We start from the raw sequence: 23727 nt of genomic DNA, 5'->3' as shown, positions 1-23727 counted from the left end.
CGCCGGTTCGAACGAAAAGAGGAAAGAAAAAAATATGAGTGCCAGCACGTTGCATTTGGGAAAACGCTCGTAAATAATCGGGCGAGAAAATATTTCGATCCCGCGTGGCGCGAAATATTTTCATCCAAATGTTATTTGTATCGCGTTTGCCGAACGTAATCTTCTCGCGAAAGTTTGTATCTGTTATACGCATTTATAAATATCGATGGGTGACCGAGATATAATTCGTGTTCGAAAATACTATTAATATTCATACTTGAATAAATCGATTCACGAGGAGGTAAAATTATCACAATTTTCCCAACCAAAAAAAAAAGAAAGAAAATGTTATTTGAGATATTATATAAATAATGAACGTACGCGCTTTTACGGCTTCATCTCGAAGGTAACAAAATTCTCGGAGCGTGAGAAGCAGCGCGTGTATTCCTAATTAAAGCAGCGCTATAAAATTAGTTTGAAACTACGTGGAGTGAGCGTCGGATCGGCTTTTAACGGGTCCGAGATCTGCGTTTTATTATTTCTGCCGTGGCGCAGTTAAGTAATGGTAGTCCCTCGCGATTCGAGGGCATCATCCTTCAACAGGAAGTCGAACGAACGGATACGGGATGCTATTTGCATTCGCGGTTGTAAAAAAGACGAGAAAAGCGATCGGCTTTCTTTCTCTCTCCATCTCCGCTGTTGCGATAATAAAGGCAGCCCGCAGGATAAATCGACCCTTCTACCCGTCTCTCGTCCCTTTCAAGAAAACGCTACGGAGGAGAATCGAGGGCGATGAAGCTTATGCTGCGAATAAAGCTCGAGGAGAAGTACGATCGTATAGAAAAGGATCGCCGCGTATGCGAACTTTTATTTTCGCGGCTTCGGGAAATTTTCCGCCGTCTCCACGGAGGGCCGGCTTTATCTTTACAGTCGGCCATCCGGTGTGTGGCACCCTTAGCGGGCTAATTTCCCCTTCACATTCGATTTTCACGGGCGGTACTCAACGCCCTACGATCCGCAATAAGTTGTTGCGGCCGCGTTTACGGTCCTTCCTAAAGCGCGCGCTTTCATCGCGCGTATAATATTTATCTCGCGTTATCACTTACTGCCGGTTTTAAGGTGAGCTGGGGACGACGAATGACGCGAGCAAGGGCGATAGATGGTCCAAGGAATCGTCGAATAAACGAGACGTCGTTTTCGCAGCGCAGCTACATACGTGTTTTTTATCCAATATTGTTCTCTCCGTTCATATTTTCTCTGACCTTTACAATTTTTTTCCTCTCGCGTCGAGCATTATATTATTTAGTAAAATTCAATTTATCGTAAATGCCCGACTTCATTCTCCGTTCTTTCAGCGTTCATCTCCACTTTCCAATGTAATTTCCATTTTGAATTTTTCTCGTCTCGTTAAGAGCGGCGGATCGAAAATAGCGGTGAATTTATGACGTTGATTATGCAATTTATCTCGGTGGCGCGCGAAGAAACGCCGCGCGTGCCTGTTGAAGGCTTGAAAGTGCACGCGTGTGCCTATTGTAAGCGCGCGTACTTTACATAACAGTAAACTTTACAGTATGCTAACCGCCGACGCACATGAGACTCGTTACCACGCCTAAGTTTGAGCAATGAACGAAAAACATATCGAGGCGCGGCTAACGATTCTAGAAGCCGAGACGATGCTAAAGATATAAAATGCGCAAAAAAAAAAAAAAATCAGAAATAAAGACAGACGTTAAAGGGAAAGAAACGGCGCGCGATATATCGAATCCAAGTTTTTTTTCTTCGTTCTCGTGAAATTGCGGGAGATGAATTTAAGAAGTCTTAACTCACAATCGTCGTGGAAAACTCAAACGCACCGACTTCCGTTTTATCGTACCTCTGCGTTTTATATCGGTCGCGGTTGTCCCCTTTACGATTCTTCCCCGCCTTTTAAAGAACGATAGTCGAACAGCTGGCTGTGACTGACGGGGGAGGAAAAGGGGGAGGCGCGGGAAATAAATATCACAAAAATATGTCGAATAAATGCAAACAATTCGAGGCAGGTTTTCAGAGTCGGAAGGGTTTTGCTCTCGTCACAGAATCGTGAGGGAACACCCCACGATGCGTCGCCTCTAATACTCCACACGGTTATTATTTTCCGTTTTATTGCTTTCTCTGTATGTGCCACGCTTCTCCGTCGTCTTCCTGCTGCACACACACACGCACACAAGCACACATCCATATGTGGAACTGGCGCGCAAGTGCAGACATGCATAACGTCGTCGTAAAAGCTCTTTATAACGATACGTAAAAAAAAAAGAAAAAAAAAAGAAACGATTGCTATTTGCAAATTCGGGGAAAGCGCCGAATTATGTAATAGAGAACTACGGGGAAAAATGATGAGTGCAACGTTTACACGCGCACATAAACGTCCAATCAGCGACGCTCTCGCGGCGCAATTAGGTCAGACGGATCGTTAAACGAGTCCATGTACCTATGCGAGGCGACCATAAATTCGGCTCCCAATAGTGTCCCCGGTGATCGCTCTAATTACTCGAATTTCCGATTCCGATGGCCATTCAGTGTTTTCGTGAAAAAGTTCGATCGAAAGAATCGATCGTAGAGCGATCGTGTACGTGGGAGAGAACGACTCTCCAATTCCCGTGAGTATTTTATGGCGCGCCGACGGAGTTTTTTGAAGGTGATTTCGAACAGTTAAGTGCCATTCCGTGGAGTGCATGGAACTGTGTGTCTAATAAAATGCATCCTACCTGTCTCACTCGATATCCATGTTTCGCGTACAAACGAAATATTTCTCTCCATTTTCGCAATAATTGTTTAACGCGAAAATAAAGTCTCTCCATTTAAAGAGAAATACTTAAAATTAAATAACCGAGATTAAAGTAAAGCGAACGTCGTCGCTTCGACGACTCGGTTTACTTACCGGGTATAACGCGGAAGCCGATCGAAGTTTACGCAAGCGAGAATAACGGAAGGGCGAATTGTCGGGCTCCGGTAATGCTCCGGGTGCCGTATAAGATCCGGTGCACGAGAAGTGGCAGCGAGAGAAAAAGAGAGAACTCGCCGTACGTTTTGCGGGCTGAGTCAGCGTAAGAATAAAACGGATTTGCCATCAAGGCGTTAGTACCAGCATTAAATAAAGAAATATAGCTCTACGGCTTTCGCGTCCACTATGGCACATCTCCCGGGACGAGAAGAGCAGTGTTGCTCTCTCCTTCTCTTTCTCTAAGCATTCGTGAGTTAACACTAAACTATATTACAACCGCAACGTGCCGAACAACGCGCGCCGTTTCGCAGACACATAGACACCGGCCAAGTGACGGATGCCTTTACGAGGCCGTGATTTATTTTATTATTGGAGGTCGTGCGCGCGCGAGGGCGTTATAATCCTCGACTGGGAAATGAAGCGATTTACGAAGAGGGCGCACCTCCTCTTCTGGCGCGCAACAAAAATTCGATCGAACTGCTCGGCTTTATAGATCGCGCCGTCTCGCTCGCGTTTACGGTCGCGAATCGAAATTACACTTCTCGTAAAAGCACCCCCGGTACTCGCGAGGCCCTGCGCTCTTTCGGGGAAAAAGGGCGCGGATATCGCGAGTCATAACCGACAGCTTTTTGTCGTTTGCTTTAAAACGAAGTAACCGTTTCTCGCTCGAGCGTGCTCCTCCGCTCTTTGCTTGTTTATAAAACGCGCGCCCTGGTTCTTAACGGTATCCATTTGCGAGGATCCGATCGGCGTTTTACCGTTTACTACGACTTGAAAATTTCTACGACGAGAAGGGAGAAGCGAGAGTCTCGCGTCGTTGAGATAAATTAAAAACTCTTCGCGAAACTTTGAACGATCGATGGCACACACCCCAGGGAGGGATAAAAAACCGTGGAGGAGCAAAAGGAATTTTGGTAGAGAGATAAGAAAGTAAGAAATATATGGCAAAGGTTGGATAAAACTAAACTGCATGTCGTGTTCGAAGTTAACAGAGAGACTTGAAATGCAAGTAATAAATTATATCATACGAGTTTTTGTATCTGATTAAATTAGAAAATAAATAAAAAAAAATAATAAAAAAATTAGAAAATAAAAAATAAAAAATAAAAAACAATTAGAAATAAATAAAAAATAAAAAACAAAACAAAAATTAAAAATAATAAAAGAACAAAAAAATTATAAGTATAAAAAATAAGCTTGTAAAAGTTGGAAATAATCACACATAAATAAAGTCTGTTGTTTATTATATAATTTTTCTTATTTAAATTTATTGTTATCATACATATTTAGCGCTATATAATTTACAAAAATTTCAGATTTTTGAATTCAAAAAATTTTTTTAATTATAATTATTATTATTAATTCTACAATTTACAAGAGCAGTCGGGAGACGCCGCGCGTCTAAAAACTGTAACATCCGTTGAGTATCGATATTTGTGTTTGTGTCTATTTATTACATAAAACGTGCGCGTGCGTATATGTCTCAAATTTAGCGCGGCGTCTCCCGACTGCTCTTGTAAATTGTAGAATTAATAATAATAATTATAATTAAAAAAATTTTTTGAATTCAAAAATCTGAAATTTTTGTAAATTATATAGCGCTAAATATGTATGATAACAATAAATTTAAATAAGAAAAATTATATAATAAACAACAGACTTTATTTATGTGTGATTATTTCCAACTTTTACAAGCTTATTTTTTATACTTATAATTTTTTTGTTCTTTTATTATTTTTAATTTTTGTTTTGTTTTTTATTTTTTATTTATTTCTAATTGTTTTTTATTTTTTATTTTTTATTTTCTAATTTTTTTATTATTTTTTTTTTATTTATTTTCTAATTTAAACATTATTTTTTAATTTAAACATTAAAACTTTGTTGGCAGCAGTCGGGAGTTTTTTTTTTGTAAAAAATTTTATTATTATTTTCTAATTTTTTTATTTTCTAATTTATTTTTTATTTTCTAATTTTTTTTTTTCTAATTTATTTTTATTATTTATTTTCTAATTGTTTTTTATTTTTTATTTTTTTTTTAATTGTTTTTTATTTTTTATTTTTTATTTTCTAATTTCTTTATTATTTTTTTTTTATTTATTTTCTAATTTATTGCTGTTCTTATGCTGTTTCTTCATTCTTTTGTCTCTCTGCTTCTTCATCCTACACATGTAAAAGTTTTTATTATGTAATATATATATTACAATGTATATAATATAATAATAATAATAATAAAGACACACATACACTCACCATGTGACTGCAATGTTCTATATTCTTTCCAAATATTTTTCTGCTACAATTTTTTTAATTAATATAATATAATATAAATAGAGAGATAAATAAAAAAAAATAGCTAGATAGATAGATTGATAGATAGAGAGAGACAGATGACAAAGACAGATGACAACAATATCTTATATCAAATACGTAAACTTGTACGCAGTTATAATTATGGCTTTGACAAATATATTAACTTTCTTATGGCTATATAAGTTTATACATTATGTAATCACAAGTAAGTTTATATATTTGTATAGCCTTAATTATTATTACATATGTGAATAATCTTTTGTAGTAGATAATTGGCTATGTAAGTTAATATATTTGTCTGCATTGCCATAATTATTGGTGCGCTAATATCTTTGTATAACTATAAATATATTTGTATACATATTTTTAATTAATTATATAATTATTATATAATATACAAATAAGAGAAAAAATAACTATATACATTTATACAATTATATATGTGGATATTTATAGCAATGTGGCTACGTAGCAAATTTAATAGCAAATAAGTGGCTACGCAGACAAATATAAATTCATATAGCCATGTTATGACTACAACAGATTAATTATATTATTAATTATATTATATATTTTTATTAATTATTAATAACAAGACTTACTCGTTTTCTATTATTAATAATGTTTTCTTCTTCAGATATCCTCAAGCAAGTATCTTCTTCCTACATATAAATAAAGAAACAATAAATAAATAATAATAACAATATTCTAAATAAAGAAAAAAACAATAAATATAAAAGAAGAAACTTACTCCTTTATTTATATCTTCTTGAGATATATCCATAATAATACACTTCACTTAATATTGTTGTTGACAATAACACGCAACAGGTGACAGCTAACCTATCCTATCAGTCCCGCCATTATTACTTCGAGATGTATATACCAATGTCACCAACATTCCCTATCCGGATACTACAACGAATCTCATTGGTGAATCATTTTTCCTCTTAGGTTCACACAGCAGCCAATGAGAGACCGTATTGACGAAATAATACTCATTTTTCACTTTTTATTAATAGAATAAATAACGATAATAATACGCTTTAAACCTTCCTTGATTAATAAGAAACTTATGTTCCAAAGTTGATATAAAACTATGCAGTAGTTATCGAGAATTAAGGTCACGACCGATCCGGGCTCGATGAAACGCATACTTCCTCTCTTTTCGCCAACCTACGGTTGGCAGCAGTCGGGAGAAAAAGTTTATTTAAAGATTATCAAAGATTTCTCTCTCTCTCTTAATGACATGCCGTGATGCTTAAGAGCGATTCTCATTACGAAGATTGAACGCACACGGACAATGAGCATTAAGTCGGAATGTATAAGCACGAAAAAGTCAAAGCACGAAAGTGTAAAAGATGACGAGAGAGAATAGAAAGGGAAGGCCCGAATAGAAGAAGACGAGGAGCAATCGAGTCGTTTTCGCACCGGCGTCGATCCGGCCGATGAAAGAAAGTCGGGAAGGCTAAGAGGAGAGATGTTGACGGGGGTGAAGAGAGGGTGGTGGAGAGGTGCGTGAGCATCCTGGCCGCGATCCTTTCGAGATCCTTCGTTTTAATTTTCTTCGCGGCTTGATTTCATTCTCATCCCCCGAGTCGTCGCGGAGGTTTCTGACTGTAACCGGGACCCACCCCAGTGTCGTCTCTCGAGAAGTGTAAAGTCTCGGCACCCTCGGCTTAAAAAATTGATCCGATATCTCGCCGCGTTGGCCCCGCAATCCCGCGGGAACTGAAAGGGACAATGCCGTGAGACGAAATACGAGAGAAGGGAAAGTCTTCGACGCGAAAAGGAAAGAGAGAGAAAAGGGGAAGGATAGCAGCGAGAAGACTGCGAGGGATGGTCCTGCAGTGATTATATCCAACCCCGAAAAACTTCGGGACACCTCGTTTTTACCCATACCCCCCTTCGCTGCCTGTCATATCGTCAGTCTTCCATCAGGATACGAATAAAAATGCTTTAAGCAATCCCTCTTCCTTGGACGCGACTCTTATATTTATCACGAGATGTTCTTTTGAGTAAGAAGCATGAAGAAGCATTCAGGTTCTTACAATACGGTGTGATTCTTCAAGAAATAATATTCTTGTACAAGCAAAAAGCTTTGATGAATTTTACAGAAAAATGTCCTATAATTAATATTTAAAACTTTTTTTGCAAAATATAAAATATATCGTCGTCAATTAAAAATTAAAATAAAAAAATGAATAATGTATAAAAACTATTATATGATTGAGTAATAAAATAACGTGATTATGGAAAAAGGAAATATTTCGTATTTAGCAGACTCGATGCGGAACCACGAAAATCGTACAGCTTATTAAAATCTGTGCGGTGCTCCTGCAATCTATGGCGCAAAGAAGCGAGGAAGGGTTAAACACCGACGATATCCGGGTGATATCATGGATAGTAACGTTAATATCGGCAATATTCGGCAGAGTTACGATCGAGTCTTCCTCGAACTTAGCTCCGGGGAACATTATGCAATATCCTATACTCTACTCGAAAGTTCCCGACTATCGACGACGACGTCCACCGGTATACATCGTCGAGACATCGTCTCATCCGACTCCGGATCCACCTTAAGTGCTCTCCAGCAGGAGCTGAAATCCGAAGTCGAGTCCCCGGAACGCGAGCCGGCACGATATCGTCCGAATTTCCGTTCAACAAGACGTCATCGTCGTCGTCGTCGTCGTCGTCGACGACGAGCATCCCGACGGTACTCAGGTCATGCTCCACGATGGCTTAACGTTGTACGAAGAGGAGGACATCGTTGTCGGTCCTTCTCCCGTTCCGCACTTTAATGCCGGTCGCAGGCGAGGCTAGACGAACAAGGAGGATTTCGCGCGAGAGAGAGAGAGACGCGCATTAAAGGAACTCGACACGGTGTGCGCCGTCGTGGCACTTGGGTCGGTAACCCCCTGGCCGATACTAACCTAACCCAAGGCAGCAATATCGCCTGCTCGTCGTCTAGATTGTCGCCGACCCGTAAGTTACGTTCGCGTAAGAACGTCGCTTGTAAAACGGCGGACGCGAGAGAGACAAAACTTTGCTATTCCACATTTCGCGGGAGAAATGGGAATTCGCGAGCACCGCGATACGGGATATGTATATACGCGGACGAAAACACACCCGCGGGATGGAGAAGAGAGGAAACGAGATCTTTTTCTCTCTTTTCCATTCTTTGGCGGGTGGTCGTTCCCCGGACGGTAACCGCGATATCCGGGAGAGACTGGGAAATTAAAATAGAGCCCGCGGAAAGAAAGTTGCGAAAGAGAGCTCTGTTCTCTGTGTGCTCTCGAAATTTTATTGCGTCGCGCGCGGCGACGCCGAGCAACGACGCGGGAGAGATTTTTGACCCAAATATCAGAGGTGAGAGAGAAAGAGACGCTGGGCCGCGCGTTGGCATGATCAAATTTCTCTTGTCTCGAAAAATAGCTCGTGGAAAATCCATAATACCGCGTATACGGATGACGCTTCTTCAATTCCTTATTGCCGGAAGAGCAGACGATTGACCCTATTTCCGCGCAATACAATCTCGAGGAGGATATACTTTTCCATTTCATCTTTTTCATCTCGATAAAAATTCAACGATCCTCTCGATATATAAACAACAGAACTTCATCTATAGAATTGATTTGAATCGCATGAATAATTTATGCAAAATTTTATACAAGTCGCGTCAACATATTGTCCCGAGCAAATGCAAATGCGACGTTAAATAAATTGATATTTATTGTAAAAAGTATAATAAAAAGCCACGCTGACAATTGATTGTTGGACATACTGTGTATCAGATGCTCTCTCTCTCTCTCTCTCTCTTTCTCTCTACTCATGCAAGTGTCGCTTTGTCATGTAATGCAACGCGCAACCCATTTGTCGCAATTTAATACAAAGGATCCATACATCACAAGCGCGACCTCCGCTATTCAAACTAAGAAGGTGCACAGAGTGCGAAATTTATTATCCCGTTCCAAGTATTCGCGGAGAACTTTCAAAGACGAGTCTCTCGCGCAACAACAAATTTTATCACTGGCGTTAGCACAAGCGAGTTTCAATTTACGCGAATCTAATCTCTCCCAATGTTGAACATTATGCAAGCTAATTACCTCTAACGAGACGTGAATGCTGAAGGCAATAAAGTACTTGGGTTAATTACAAGTATGGAAGTTTATGAGTGGGACGCGAGTCGAGCGAGAGGAGAACGCGTGCGAGAAACGCTCGAATGAAAATTTCCTGGCGAATGAGAGTCAGATAACGTGTGAATGAGATACACTTTGAAAGCAAAAAGTTATCAGTGCTCTAATGGACAAAGATATCGATAAGGGGTACGAAGAGGTTGTTAAGTTTCTTTTATTTTTCTCCGTCTTCATTCTCTTTACTCAATTTATCTTCTCTAAGAGGTCTTACTCCGAAGCAAAATAAATTGTCTATCTATTCATCTATTTATTTATCTATATCTTTCTGTAGTGATGGAACGCCACGAGATAGAGAGAACGGAAGGTTTCGAGAATTTCTCTAATTGAATTCTGCGTGCACGAGAGAGCGAAGATGAGCAAAGATGAGAGCGAAAGATAGCCGGGAAAAAGACGACAGGCGACTAGCGCCACTTGGGCAAATACACTCACCTTAACTCTTACTTAGCGCCTTATTTCCATACGATTGCAAAACCTGACGACGAACGCACGCGCGTTTATTCTGATGGGTGGGCGTGTACATATACGTGTTGCACGTCGCGTCGTAAGTCAGGCATAAACATCGGAGATATTGCTCGGAGATTTCGCGATTTTCAGACACTGCGGACCTTTCCTCCGTCTCTCTCTCTCTCTCTTTCTTCAACGTGTGCAGTCCCACTTTCGCACAATAGCGCGTATAATAAATCACGATGACGGCCTAACGTGCGCGTGCAATTATAGAAATATTTTTATTTAATCGTAATTATCCGCCCGCCTACTCGTCGATGTTGCAACGCGCGCTTCCAAGGCAATCGCGTACCTCCTAGTTCGAACGTTGATCCAGCTCGATCGCTGTAAGGTCATCACCGTCATCGATTGCTTTACAAGCGCAACGAACCGTATCGGCCATTTATCTTCTTTGCGCGCATAATCCGCTCGGTATGAAGGACAGAAATTGCTCTTCAGACACGCGATAGTAAAAAATGCAAACGTTTGCGTTACGTTAGTAATAAAATACATAAATAGGTTAATTGACTTGTCAAGAGACGCGAGAGACAACACTCCGACAATCATGGATGTTCGCAGAGGGGGTATTTGGAATCGGTAAAAAGAATTAAGCTCTCCTTTTGAATAAATATTGAAATTTATTTGCATGTTTAATATTAAAAAAAAAATAATAAAAATAAAAAAAATTAAATTTAAGAAATTAAAAGAACAAAAAATAAAAACAGGAACGCACATATTTAGATAGATATTTGAGAAGAGACATATTTTGTATCGACGCTAACGTCGTCATCCGGGTGCTGCTTAAGATGATTCTGTAAAATACGATCTACGATCGGACAGGCAAGAAGATCTAATTAAGCGAGTATCCTGAAAACGCTATCCCGCCCTCGTGCTCTGCACGCGGCAACAATGCCTTATTATATCAAGCCAATGAAATGGCGCGGACATAAAAAGAAAAGCATAATTACTGTATAGGGGTTGCCATGGAACGACCCCTGCGTTACAGTACACCAGAAGTGCCCCACGGGACACCGCACCGGCGGGATCGGTAAGGGATAGAGAATGCAGGCGGGCGACTCTACCAATAAGAAAAATCGTTTGATTTAATAACCCATCTAAAATATTTTCATCGCTCGCTGGCGGGCGCGGAAGGAAAAACGGATTTATCAACGAAATGGAAGGGAGAGAGAAGAGTCCGTCCGGTTAATGCAAGCTGCCTTAAGCTCTTAACGACGGCCAATTATTTCCGTTAAGACGACCACTCGACGAGAATAGCTGCTAACGAGACTTCCCGTGACGTTATTGCTTCGTCTTGGACGATAAATCCGCGGTGACGAAGAAAACGAGGAAAGTCGAGATAGTATTTACATAGCCGCGGAATAAAGATGCATGAATTATACGTGACAGGCTGAGATACGCGCTTGGAACATCGCGATGCTCGAGATCGGCGGAATCGATAATCGGAATGCGGATAATTCCATCCGGACGAGGAGTAAGAATCGCACTTTATCGTTTTAAGAATCACGCGCATCTCAATCGGTAGGATATCTTTCAATTAACTTCAAAATTAATTACCATTCCACGAGTGGCCCAATTAAAACGGCACAATGAGATAAGGACGAGGCTGGAGACAAAATCGATGACGCGGATGTGGTTATAATCGCGGTCGAGAGAAAAGTCGGGAAAATAAAAGGAAAGAACAAAAAAAAAAAATCCTTAGAATCCAAAGCACGATTAATGAGCAGATTTAGAATTTTTCTCGCGGTCTGGTGATAAGGGGCCGGGCCGACGCTTTTAAAATCCGAAATAATCCTTGTAATTATCAAATCCCGACGTAGCTCTCTATAGAGAGCATCCTTGAAAAGATCCTGACTCCTCATTACCGTCGCGCGGCATCAAAAGGATTTCTCTTTCTTACTCGCTTTTCTCGCGCCCTCTTCTCTCTGTCTCCTTTTCTGTTCTCTGTATGCGGAAACGAAAGTCGTAAAAGGACCGCGGAGATAAACGCGAGCGACAAATTGCGACAGGCCCGCGGAAACGGACGTCGCGACGATTATGACGAAGACGACGACGATGAAGGAGCGACGCTAAACGTCGCGCTAAGACGGCGAAAAATATACGAGAAAGAGTTAATAGTAACGAGGCGCTATCAGAACGAACGGCCCTCTAGCAGACTTTCGGACGAGTTTTGATGCGCAGCGCGGCACGGTGAATATAAGGGCGGACGGAAACGTTAATTACTGAAGTTTACTAGTTCCCGGAGGCAAGGGAGAGCGAATTAGTATGCTAATTTTTCTTGCCGACGGACTTTTACGATTTCTGATGATTTTATGGAGCGTCTCTCGTGCCGACACGTCTCCATTTCATAAACGCGAGTGACGTGCTGGATGCTTTGGACATTCATTGCGGACGCTTCATCTAACGAAAAATAATAAGCGACAAAACTTGTCCATTTTATTTTATTTTAAATAAAAAAAATGCATTTCTTCGATTTAAATTATCGAATAATCAGGGATGAATATTAACGCAAAAATGATCAAATACAATACAGCGATTCCACTGAATCAACCTGCCGATTTTATTCGATTCAATTAACATCTTAAATAAAAAATACATTTCTTCGATTTAAAATATCTTCAGGAGAAGACAAATAAAAAGTTCTCATATATATCTTATCGAATAATTGGGGATGAATATTAACGCAAAATGACCAAACACAAGCGACTCCACTGAATTAAACGATCGACGAGTGAATAGCAAGGAGTAAATGCAATATACACACAGACCGACTGGCGGCTTCTCTCATCCGAGCTCTCGCTTTTTAGTCCATCCCCCCTTCGGCAGACGCTATCTATTGTTTCTGCCGTACACCCGCATATCCAGCGCGATATATCTTTTCGACCCTCTTATTGCTGGGGGTAGTTTGTCATGTTAATTTCGCGAGACTCTCGCGCGCGAGGGTGGCCGAGCTGGGCTTTTAACGCACTGCCACCGTCCTGACGCGGCGGCGTCGCTACCTCCCACATCCACCCCTTCGTCCAAGCCGCTCGGTCGCCGCAGCGAGATGCAAATCTGCCCGACGCCGATGAAAGGGTTAACTGAACTGCCGGCCATTAATATGCTAATAGTTTTCGAGTCTCGCGATTCCGGCTTATGAGAGTGATTATAGTCGCGTAATGACCCAGAAACGCTTTTTCCGGGAGGGTACTCTTCACCCCCTCCCCCCCACCCCTCCCGAGAAACGCGTGCAGTCAGTCTATATATCGCGCGCTATTACGCGGTTTTCCAATGCGATGGTTTATGACCCGCTGCGAACCACGACGCGTCGATTACTATTCACGGATATTTCCTGTGAATAGAATAATGTCATCGAGCCAAGCCTTCTCTCTCTCTCTCTCTCAATTAGAATTAATCTCGTATCCGTCACGTTTTGTTAACGGATCAAATATTTTCGTATTACTTACGATCTGGAGCACGCTGTCAACTGACCACCATTACGCTAAAGACAGATGCGGGTAGCGATAAAGATCCATTGAGCATCGGACACGTAATCGGACGCGCGCGCGACGCTATATATACATTACAATGGCTCAATTTCGAACGTAACAAAATAACTATCTAGAAAGGCGATCGTCCCCCTCTTAATACGAACGACCATATTGCTGGGCCCCGGTGACTGACCTCGTTATCGCGAGAGCCTATGAAATTTTTTTCCCGATTAAAAAAAGAATTGCTCCTCGCAAAAGTCCTCCCTCTCCTCTTTATCGCGCGAAAACGCGAGAGGCGCTTTAACATCCGGTCGTAAAAAAAAGGGCGCCGCGGACGATCGGTGGCGCCTTTTAACGCGCGGTAAAACTCGACAACGTGTTCTCACCGCGGCTCTGCAAAATATCCACATCGGCTCGCGGAGAGACCGATACGTGATCTCGTTACAGCGGCTGAAAAAGCTCCGCCAACGGCGATACCCCCGATGGGGTGAAAAAAAATCTTTTTTGCCGAGAGTTAAGCCTCCCTCTTTCTCTTTCTCTCCTCTTTTTTTTCCATATACGCGAAAGCACTTTACACTCGACCGATGAGACCGATCTCCGAGAGGGTGTCGATCTTGAAAACTCGTAAAGCCGAATGAGATTCACGCTCTAATCCAATGGATGATTAAACCTTGGTTTATTGCCGCGTTGGCGTTACGAGATGTTGCGAGAGGGACGCAATCGGAATTTCTCGACGCGCGTGCTCCTCCATCAGTCGCGTTACCAGCGATATAGAGCTTGGTGCGTTTCGATCGATCGCCCCTCGCGCGCGAGAGATTAGGCACGTATCTACTCTGGTCGGCCGACTGTTGTAAATTGCGGCCGCCCGCGTTGCCGGAATTCTAAGCGTCCGGGAACGACATTCCTCGCGGCAATATAGAAATTTTGTAAATTTACGTACTACATATTATTGCACGAGAGAGGACAACAATTTATAAAAAGAGTTTCATTATACGCGCACGCGTCTCTTGAACGTAATGATTTATTCGGAGATAATGCAATAGTATATTGTGCACATACTATTTTGTATTACAAGTGCAGGCAAAGTGGCTTTGTGCGCGTTTTCTGTGCGCGAGGTGGCCGATCGCACGCCGCCATCTTGCGACGGCGGCGTGGGAAATCGGCCGCTTTCCGCACAGCAAACGCGCACACAAAGTGCCACTTTGCCTGCACGTGTAATACAAAGGATTATTGATAGCTCCGTTATAGTTGGATGTTTGGACGCGGGAGAGTTTAATTATATAAATACTTGGCTCGTAAATACGCCACTCTGCATTTCGCATGTGTCGAGAGTCGCATCTTAACGCGCAATAATCGTCCCTCGAAAGGACAAAGGCACTCCGCGATCTCTCGCGAGGTATGAATACCGAAATAGACTCGGCACAAGTGCGATGATGGTGGAACGTAAAGCACGGTACGGCACGTAAGTTGCCTATCTTCCCTCGACACTCGGTGTACCGGGAGGCAGGCTTTATGCGTCGGTCATAAACACGAATTAATTTCAATCGTTCTATGCGCGCACCTACGTCGAGCACGTGTGCAACGTGTGTTATGTATGTACGTGTCGCCGATACGCGCGTGTATAAGTGTACGAGGGGAGGCCAAACATAAAACAATAATGGCGAAACATAAACGACAGAGCACTTAACACTTGGCACTTAAACAACTGGCAAATTGCTCCCGTGTCAGACCGGCCTTAACCGGAGAATTTAGGTGCCGGAACTTGACGAACGACCCGTGTCCCTAAATCGAAATAATCATCCGACGAATCGCCCGTGTTGTCTTTGTTTCTGTCTCGGCAGTCAATCTCCGACGGAGAGTAAACCCACGAAACGGTAAACAACGCGCTAACGCGTATCCAATTTTCCCCGAGAAGAGAGAGAGAGCGTTGTTTTTGTACACGGCAAATATATTTAATTACCCGCAAATCAAATAACGTTGAAACACGAAAACTCGGGAAAAAATTTACAATCGATTAATCTCAATTTTACATGTCATTGTAAAATATATAAACGCAAAAAGGATTTATTTGTGATATATTGTATTTAATACCTATATCGTGTTTCAAAATTTATATTTTTCAATAAAATATGCAAAATGTTGCAAAAATTCCAAGTGTGAAAAATATATACAATTGCCACAAATTTTTCACGAATCGTGGATCCACATACATTCGTGCGATAATGCAAAAATTTATCGAATCCGGCGCGATCGAGGGTCACGGATATCGGGAGAAATCTGTCAGATAAATTTCTCCTTTCATAAGACATAATGAAAGTCAAATAGTGGTCTGGGACCCCCCGCGTGGTTTAAAACGTTTTTCACGATAGTGACAAAGAGGGAGGGGATGAAGAGAGAAACATAGAGGCGCAGAAAGTGGGGAGAGGAGGCATATGGTGTGTCGTCGCCCTTGGCGCGTATATACGATGGCACCCTTATTATCGCCAGACAAGCCGAATTGTCGGTGGGGTGCGCGCGTGGAGAGCCGCTTTTTAATTTTACAATATCCCCATAAAATATTCGCGGTAACAGTAAAAAGTAGACGGAGGCTAAGCTGTGATTTGCGAGCGAGCGATATTGCGGTGGGCCCCCTATCGGCCCCCTGAATATGCTCGCTGGATTCTATCGGCGTTTCGAAAATTGCGTCTCTCGCGCGACGAGAAGAGGATCCAACTGGAAACCGGACTACCCCTCGATCGCTTGACGAGGGGACACCATGGCCATTCCGTTTTACGGGATTAAGTGTACATCATCGCGAAATCCAGATTTGGTCTCAAAAGGACGGATCTCACGGACGGATTACGGAAAGCGCGAAACCGGGCCAGACCAACTGATCAAACAGACTCGGAGCTGTCGATTAAGATGTTTACCCAGCCACGCCTTCGCAGATTTCTCTGTCTCGCGATAAAGTACATATAACTTTGACGTCTCGTATATATACCACGTCGCTATCTTAGTCCGAGCGAGGAGTGCACTTTTCGTATCTGTTTAAAGTCCATTTATCAACCGATTCAAGCTGATATATTACACACGATATATTCCTTCGAAATTTTCCAAGTTATTCCAAAACGGTATAATTGCGTAATTTCTGATGTTCGCCGTAAAACGTTGAGAGGCTCGATAAAAATCCTTCATCGTGTCGAAATAACGAAACAATCTCCATAATTCCACAGAGGCAGAATCGTAAACTGTGTTCCGATAACGAAAAAGAAAAAAAAAGAAACTTATAGATAGGGAAGCTCGTAAAATCTAATAGGCTTTCTCGCGCGCGGACTCCGAATCTTCCGGTATTATCGACAACGGACTAGTCGCATTCGTCTGTACGGTATCGGGATGGGGCGAGATTCTACATAACGCCTGTGCAAACCGGTCATTACGCGATGGACGCGAAACCGTTTGACGGGAGCAAACCGTTTGCCAGGCGCGCTCGAACGAGGAAATAAAACAAACCAGGGTTGTGGCGCGAGATAGCATTACATACGTACATAAGGTACGTTTACGTATGTGCCCGGCTATGTACCGCTCCGATAAATGCACGGAGATAACGGTACGAAGGTATATCATTATCTCGGTGCGGCGGTAAAACTTTCCGCCTCGGGCTTCGCGTATATAAATATACATATATGCCATTCGGACGCAACCCCGCCGTCGCCGGGGAAAAAAGAGGAGAAGGAGGGAGGCTGGCCTGGTAAATTTTTAATTTTTATCGCGTACTTAGGGACGACAAATCCATTCCGGATCTGCGATCCGAAGGAACGATAAAGGATAATCCACGGCGACCGCGCGCGTGCGCGCGTTTTATTGCCGGATGAATCGTGCGATTTCGCCGCGGGAATACATTTTCGAGAGGCCATAACCCCAAGGAAAACGATCGTTAATTTTTCATTCTTATCTTCGGATCGCGTCGCTATCTCGTCGAAATACACGGCCAAGGATACTTCTCCGTAGATACGAAACGATCGCTTCTTCCAACATCAGTTTCCCTGATTCTTTTCCATTTAATTGCATCGAATTAAATTGAGATTAAAATGCAAAAAAAAAAAGTAATAGATATTAAAGTACATCGAATAACTTTTTTATTTCAATTCCCGATTAAATATAATATTCCTGCTGAAATATAAAAATAATAAAGAACAAATCCGACCGCTTGGCAAAAAAACGCGACCTTGTTTAAAAAAAAAAAAAAAAGATGTGTCGCGAGACAGGTCGGACACGCGGTAACTCCCGGACGATCGAGAGACGATTGATGATCCTGGATGAGTGACGAGAGACGGATTGCCTCGTCGAGATACCACGGGGGAGGCTTAAACGAGTATTTATGCCCGTAAACGAAGGGAAGAGTTAGCGCACACCGCGCCAGAAAATAAATAACGTCGCGCGTACGGGAACGGGAAAATCCCCGCGGCGCTTGCGCGTGTTCTCCAACGCGTGGTACGCGGTGTGTAAAATCTTTCTGCGTCGCGCTGGAGATTAAAGGAAGCGTTACACGGAGCAAAAGAGATGTACGACCCGAGACCATATGCGCCCGCGCGCGATTGCTAAAAATAGTTGTGCGCAATAGTTGGGTGCACGCGCGTGTACGGATCACGCTTAAACAGATGTTTCCATTATGTTCTCTAATTAAAAACGTTTGCCGAGAGATTCACTCCGTACACGTGGATGTGACATCATCAAAAAAAAAAAATTAATCGAATTGTATGTCGGACATATAGACGTAATATTTATTTTTTTTTGTGTGTTGAATAATCTTTATGTACATGTTATTTCAATATGGTAAAATGTGCGATAGGAGATGAAGGTTCAACATCGCGCGATATTCTTGTCGCAATATGCATTAGCCTTTCAATAATAATCATGAAGGGACTTTGCGTTTCCGCGTAAGCATTATGCACGTGGACGTCATTAAGAGTCAGGCTTTAAAACAACCTTTTACGCTTTATGATCTTCCGTGAGCGAACGGGTGTTTCTCCTGTCGTATAATGATTCCTCGTGAAAGTGCGCGCGTGTCGGAAGCAGAACAAAAATCAGCTGTCCATAAACATACTGCTCCGCCAACTCATGTAAATCGACATTAGATCTCTCTATAGATAAATGCGCGTAGATAAATTTTTAAAAAATTACCGAACATATTAAATTGAATCGTTTTCAGTGACAAGATTGCAAATGCAGTTAACAATTTATAAAATAAATTGAGTTGCGATATAAGTAGAGAAAAATTATGAAAATATTGTCAAATTTTTTAAAAATTCTTCAGAAATATTCAGGAACGTTCAGAGAAAGAAAAAAAGGAGAAACGTTGTCAAAATCCTTCGACTCTGCAATTAGCTATCGCATTTCGCGTAACCCGATTAACCAACCGCGTTAAATCAAGTCGTCAGCAAAAATTCTTGCGAGGGCTTAAGTCAAGGTCCAGGAATTCTCACCCTGACTGAGAATAACGAGGGGGTAATCATAATTCCTTGTCGGGCGCCAGCCAAAGAGACAATATTAATTATACTCCTGTAATAACCAGATGCACTCTGTGTGGCCGATTACTCTCTTCTCTCTCTGTCTTAACGCCAATATAAATGATATTCATCAGCGCGAGCGCACTATATAAAACCGTATATAAGATTCCATCAACATATATCTCACTGAGCATAATCCGCGGAGTGGGGACCTCGAGGGATTAAAAGGTGGGGTGGTAAGGGAAAAGACCCACGAAAAAGGGAGGCCTATTAACGAGTACATTAAAACGTATAAACCTCGCGATGTTCCCCGAAACGAGTCAGTCGCCGCAGTGTATTCTCCCGCCAGTAATTTACGACGTACCAGAGAGACGTCTCCCTCCTCCTCTTTCTCTCATTTCTCGCTCTTTCTTTCGCTCTCCGTGTATATGTGTGTGTGTCCATTTTTTTATTGTTCTCTCGGATTGCCCCCGGCTTCCGACTCTTGGCGCTTACCGAGCACCTCCACCCGCTCCTCTCGCAAATCTCTTCAGTAAGATGGTCGCCCGTCGCGTTCTCTTTATTTCCCCGCTCATTCAACCTCCTCGGCAAAGAATTCGGGAGCTTTAACGATTCTCGACTGGCGAATGAAACCGGCTTACTTCACGGATTTAAAAAGTAAGGCGCGATTCGGGAGAAAAAGATCAGACGAGATGTCCTTTGCTTTCTCAACATCGAGTACAGAGCATTTGTTATAATTATTTTTGTGACAGCTGGTTTAAAAAACACCGAATGAAATATACTGTAATTTTATGTTGTATATATATCTTCTTCTTAATCGGTGATTCTTTTTATCGCAAAAATGGTAGTGTAAAGAACGAAAGACTGATTGTAATCGAATAACTGAATGAGGAAACTCGACTTGTAATTCTTGTAATTCGCTTTCCTTCGATTGGTCGATCCGGGTGATCTTAATTAATCGATAACACATGGGACGAAAAGAGGAGGGAAAGGGAGGATGATATCGCGCGATGGCGGCGACTGCAAAAGGCACCTCGACAAATCGTCGATCAGATAGAGAGAGGCGGCTACAGTGCTTGTGCAGTTTTATACACGGTGGCGTAACCGCAACGCGGGACACCTGCGCGGGTCCCACGCCGATGCGGATCTGCCGTGAACGCAACCGTTCGTAATGGTGATTTAATTCCTAGCACGTGAGATCGTCGTCGTAGATGTCGTGCTTTTTAGGTGGCTTAATGGCCACTTGACACACGCGCGCGAACACACACACACACACATATGTATGTATATCCGCGCAGTGCGGGTGTCAAACCCCGCAGGTGTTATTTTCAGGATATGCGCAACGACACGTTTTGTCAAACGAAACTAGCGTGGCGATGACTTTTCCAGGCCACGTGCACGTGAAGATTGATATCTAAATAAAACGTATGAGTTTTGTAGAATTTAGGGTACGTATGTTGAGAGGGAAAATGTATGTGTAGGATTAATCTTGTGAAGTTTAATTTCGCACAATTTAGCGATTTTATTCTTCCCGCACACGCGCGCGTGACGAAGCGGAAATTCCCTGACAATCAATATTTCGTCGGATATAAATTACGCTTAACTGAACAAGTTGAATCGACGCGAATCAAATTCCAAAAGTCCGATAAAATTGACGGAATCACTATTTTTCAGTTCGTCAAACGTTCGACGATTTAGCGACGAGCAAAAATCTCGCGTCTCATTCACTTGAATTCCGATCTGTCAGTTGTCTCTGGATTATTATCTCGAACGAATGGATCATATCGTAATAATAGTCTATCGATTCGTAACCACTTTCTCTCCAAAACGAGCGTACAACTTTGACATGCCTGTCTCGCACGATTCTACCTAAATTTGTTTCATTATAATCGTTCGGTTCCCTAATTGTGTATGGCCTTCGAGCGAAATTCAATTATGTATCTCGTCCCTTCGTCGCTCGCCCGTCATATTTCACGTTCCAAATGGCCCTGCCGGATACGAAGAGAGTAAAAAAAAAAAAAGAGAGAAAAAATTCAACGAGAGACGAAAAAATAGTAGGCGCCGGACGATTTCGCGGAGAAAAGTGATTATGACTGATACGCGGCAATATCCACCCTTACCCATCGCAGAGCAGAAATTCACTTGCCGAGGAAATTAAAAACAGTCATCCAGCGCCGGGTCCGTTAATGGCGGGCATCGTTCATGTCAATATGGGCCATTGCGCGTATTACCATATCACGCTTAGGAAAGCCCCGACAAAGTGCGTATTCTCGCGCCGGGTATTGCTTATAAATACCAGCAATTACAAAAGGCGGTGGCTTCTCCCTCGCTTCCGTCCCTCTCTCTCTTTCTCTTCTCTATCTCTCAATGTAGAATGGAAACTCGATTATATATAGTACGCACTCAGGCTTCCCTCTTGCAATCTCATTAACGCGCATGAGTTTATCTGAGCGTCCTTTTTTTTTAATTCTTGCAATATCCACCGGTGAAATCTCTATCGTTCTCGGCCCTTAAACTGCGTATCGCCATACGCGAGATATTCAACTCTGCGAGCCGACTCATTATAAGAAATAACGTTTCATGTTATTTATGGAAATGGAAAGGTAATTACGAAAAACATTTCGCGAAATGCGCTACATTTTGGTTTTAATATATTTTCATTTCACAATTGTGTATTATCGAAATGTAATTAATATCGCATTTTCGATATTTTCCGATCATGTATATATATATCGGTTAATAAAATGAAAAATTAAAATTATGCGTTCTTTCGACGAGAATACTGGCCATTGTCGATATTATCATTCCATTAAATGATACGCGCAGAAAGAGACTCGCGTATAAATGCGATTGCATTACCCCGTCAATACATTATTGTACGAGCAAATACGCGTTTATCCGTCGGACAAAATTGAAATGATCGCGACGCATCCGGACAAATAAAATATCGCTCTGTCTACTCCACTCTGGCCTACGCTCATCGCCGACCTAACATCGACTCGATTTTGTACGGATCGCTGCGGAGCACGCACAATGGCAAAACGGCACGTGCGGCCTCAAGACTTCCGATCAATTAACTCCGCTTTCGATTCCTGGCGCGGTTAGGGACGCTCTAGCTCTTACTTGTTAGCCGTGTAACCACCTCCCTATTTTTCTCTCCCCCCCCCCTTTCCACCCTGCGCGCAAATCTCTCTCCTCCTTTTCCTTCTCTTTCTCTCTCGGCGCCCTTCTGAGAAAGAAAGGATCGAAGCATATTGACGGCCGATGGCGTTCAACCGTGGCGCGATACACGACTACGAGGGTGCTCGAGGGATGCGAGAGTAAATATTAAAGTGCGTCGCGCGCGGAGTCATCGGAACCGATAATGATTGTCGCCCGAGTAGTCGTACTTATATACCTGATGACTGCACGTCGGAGAGACGAGAGGATCCAACAACCAAGTGTGGGAAACACTTGAGAATTTGTTCGTGACTACTCCGAAGGCGAGACTGTCGGGTACACACGAGGAAAGAATAACATATGATGACACAATGCCTTGCGAGTTACTACTTCAAGATTACACAGATGATAAATTTCAAGTGTCGGTATATTTACTTATTCGATATCGAAAATATCGATATTGCTCGATGAGATATGTATTTATTTAAAGAACAGCGTGTGGATACTTTTCGTTCGATACTATCTTACAAGTATAAAAGAAATAAAAATATTGTTAAATACTAAAAAGTAAAAATACTTAATTAAAACACGATATTTAATAAAAAAAATATATTTAAAAGCAAAGGATTGCAATTATGAAAAAGTCTTGCGAAATAAGTGTCATAAATATCTTATCCAAGGTTCAATAAGGAGGGAATGAATCGTGCAGGTGGCATCGTTACAAAGTCAATTAAGCAGCAGCTATCGTAAATTACAAAAAGACATAAGTAATGTGTAGATTGACTCTGCGCTTCGCTGATTTACATGATTGAATATTCATGGAAAATGCATAGAACCGACTAGTCGTCTCGTCCTTGCCTTGTTTGCACGTGGAGACGATCCCAAGTCTCAGTCTCGCAGTGTAATATCGTGCATGGTGCAAGGAACCCGTTGTCGAGTGTCATTCTTCACTTCAGATGCATCCAGCGCGAAACGTGCGGATAGTAATTTCATTCCGCTGCCTGCTGTTTCCATACACTTATGGCAACTCGCTTAATTATCGGAGAGATGACGATCGAGAGACGCTATACCTTTTTTTTCTAATATCAAGTTTTTAACCATCGTGACTAACTAAAATCGATAAAAAAAAAGAGATAGTAATATTAAATTATTCATATCCTATACAATTAAGTATCTCTGGACAAGGGCACTTGTATATACGTTAAAGTGATATAAAAACATATGTTGTGCGTAGAAAAAACTTTAATAATTTTCACGCTCAAGGAAAGCGCAAAATCACACATCATTAGCCTGGAGTTTTTATCCCATGTGTCATATAGGTACCTTCTGTTTCGCCATTATTATCAAGGAATGACTAACTGCCGTTTGCAACGCGAGCGTACACGTGCTTATACACGCAGGTAGACAGACACGCGTGCGTACATTTATACCCGTTATGAGAGCGAAGGCCTTAATAACAGCATGCGTTTCACACTGCGCCGCCCGAGTAAACTTTACAAAATATCACATCGAGGGGGGCCAAGCGCTGCCATTCTTTCTCTCTTTCTCTCGACGAGACGCGGCCGGCAAATGAATCAGAAAATAGCGGCGGGAGCTTCCCACACGTGTCAAGTCACGTGTTAGATAATTAGATATTCTTTAGA

The 23727-nt window shown here is 42.1% G+C and overlaps 2 long non-coding RNA genes across 3 annotated transcripts in view; one reads left to right on the top strand and one right to left on the bottom strand.

Annotated features, from left to right (window-relative positions):
- The window catches only part of LOC114945185 (uncharacterized), a 271211-nt gene that overhangs the window by 127972 nt on the left and 119512 nt on the right, over positions 1–23727 (top strand). The window lies entirely within an intron of this gene.
- Positions 5043–6472, bottom strand: LOC146723402 (uncharacterized). The gene is made up of 4 exons (XR_014924562.1): positions 6024–6472; positions 5875–5934; positions 5207–5255; positions 5043–5122 (listed from the first exon to the last, which is right to left on the bottom strand). It is a non-coding gene; the product is annotated as an uncharacterized LOC146723402 (long non-coding RNA).

This window comes from Nylanderia fulva, unplaced genomic scaffold (assembly GCF_048542155.1).
Source record: "Nylanderia fulva isolate GAGA-0341 unplaced genomic scaffold, ASM4854215v1 Scaffold2, whole genome shotgun sequence".
Lineage (NCBI taxonomy): Eukaryota > Metazoa > Arthropoda > Insecta > Hymenoptera > Formicidae > Nylanderia > Nylanderia fulva.
Note: the sequence above shows the minus strand (reverse complement) of the source record. Positions and strands in the feature narration are given on the sequence as shown.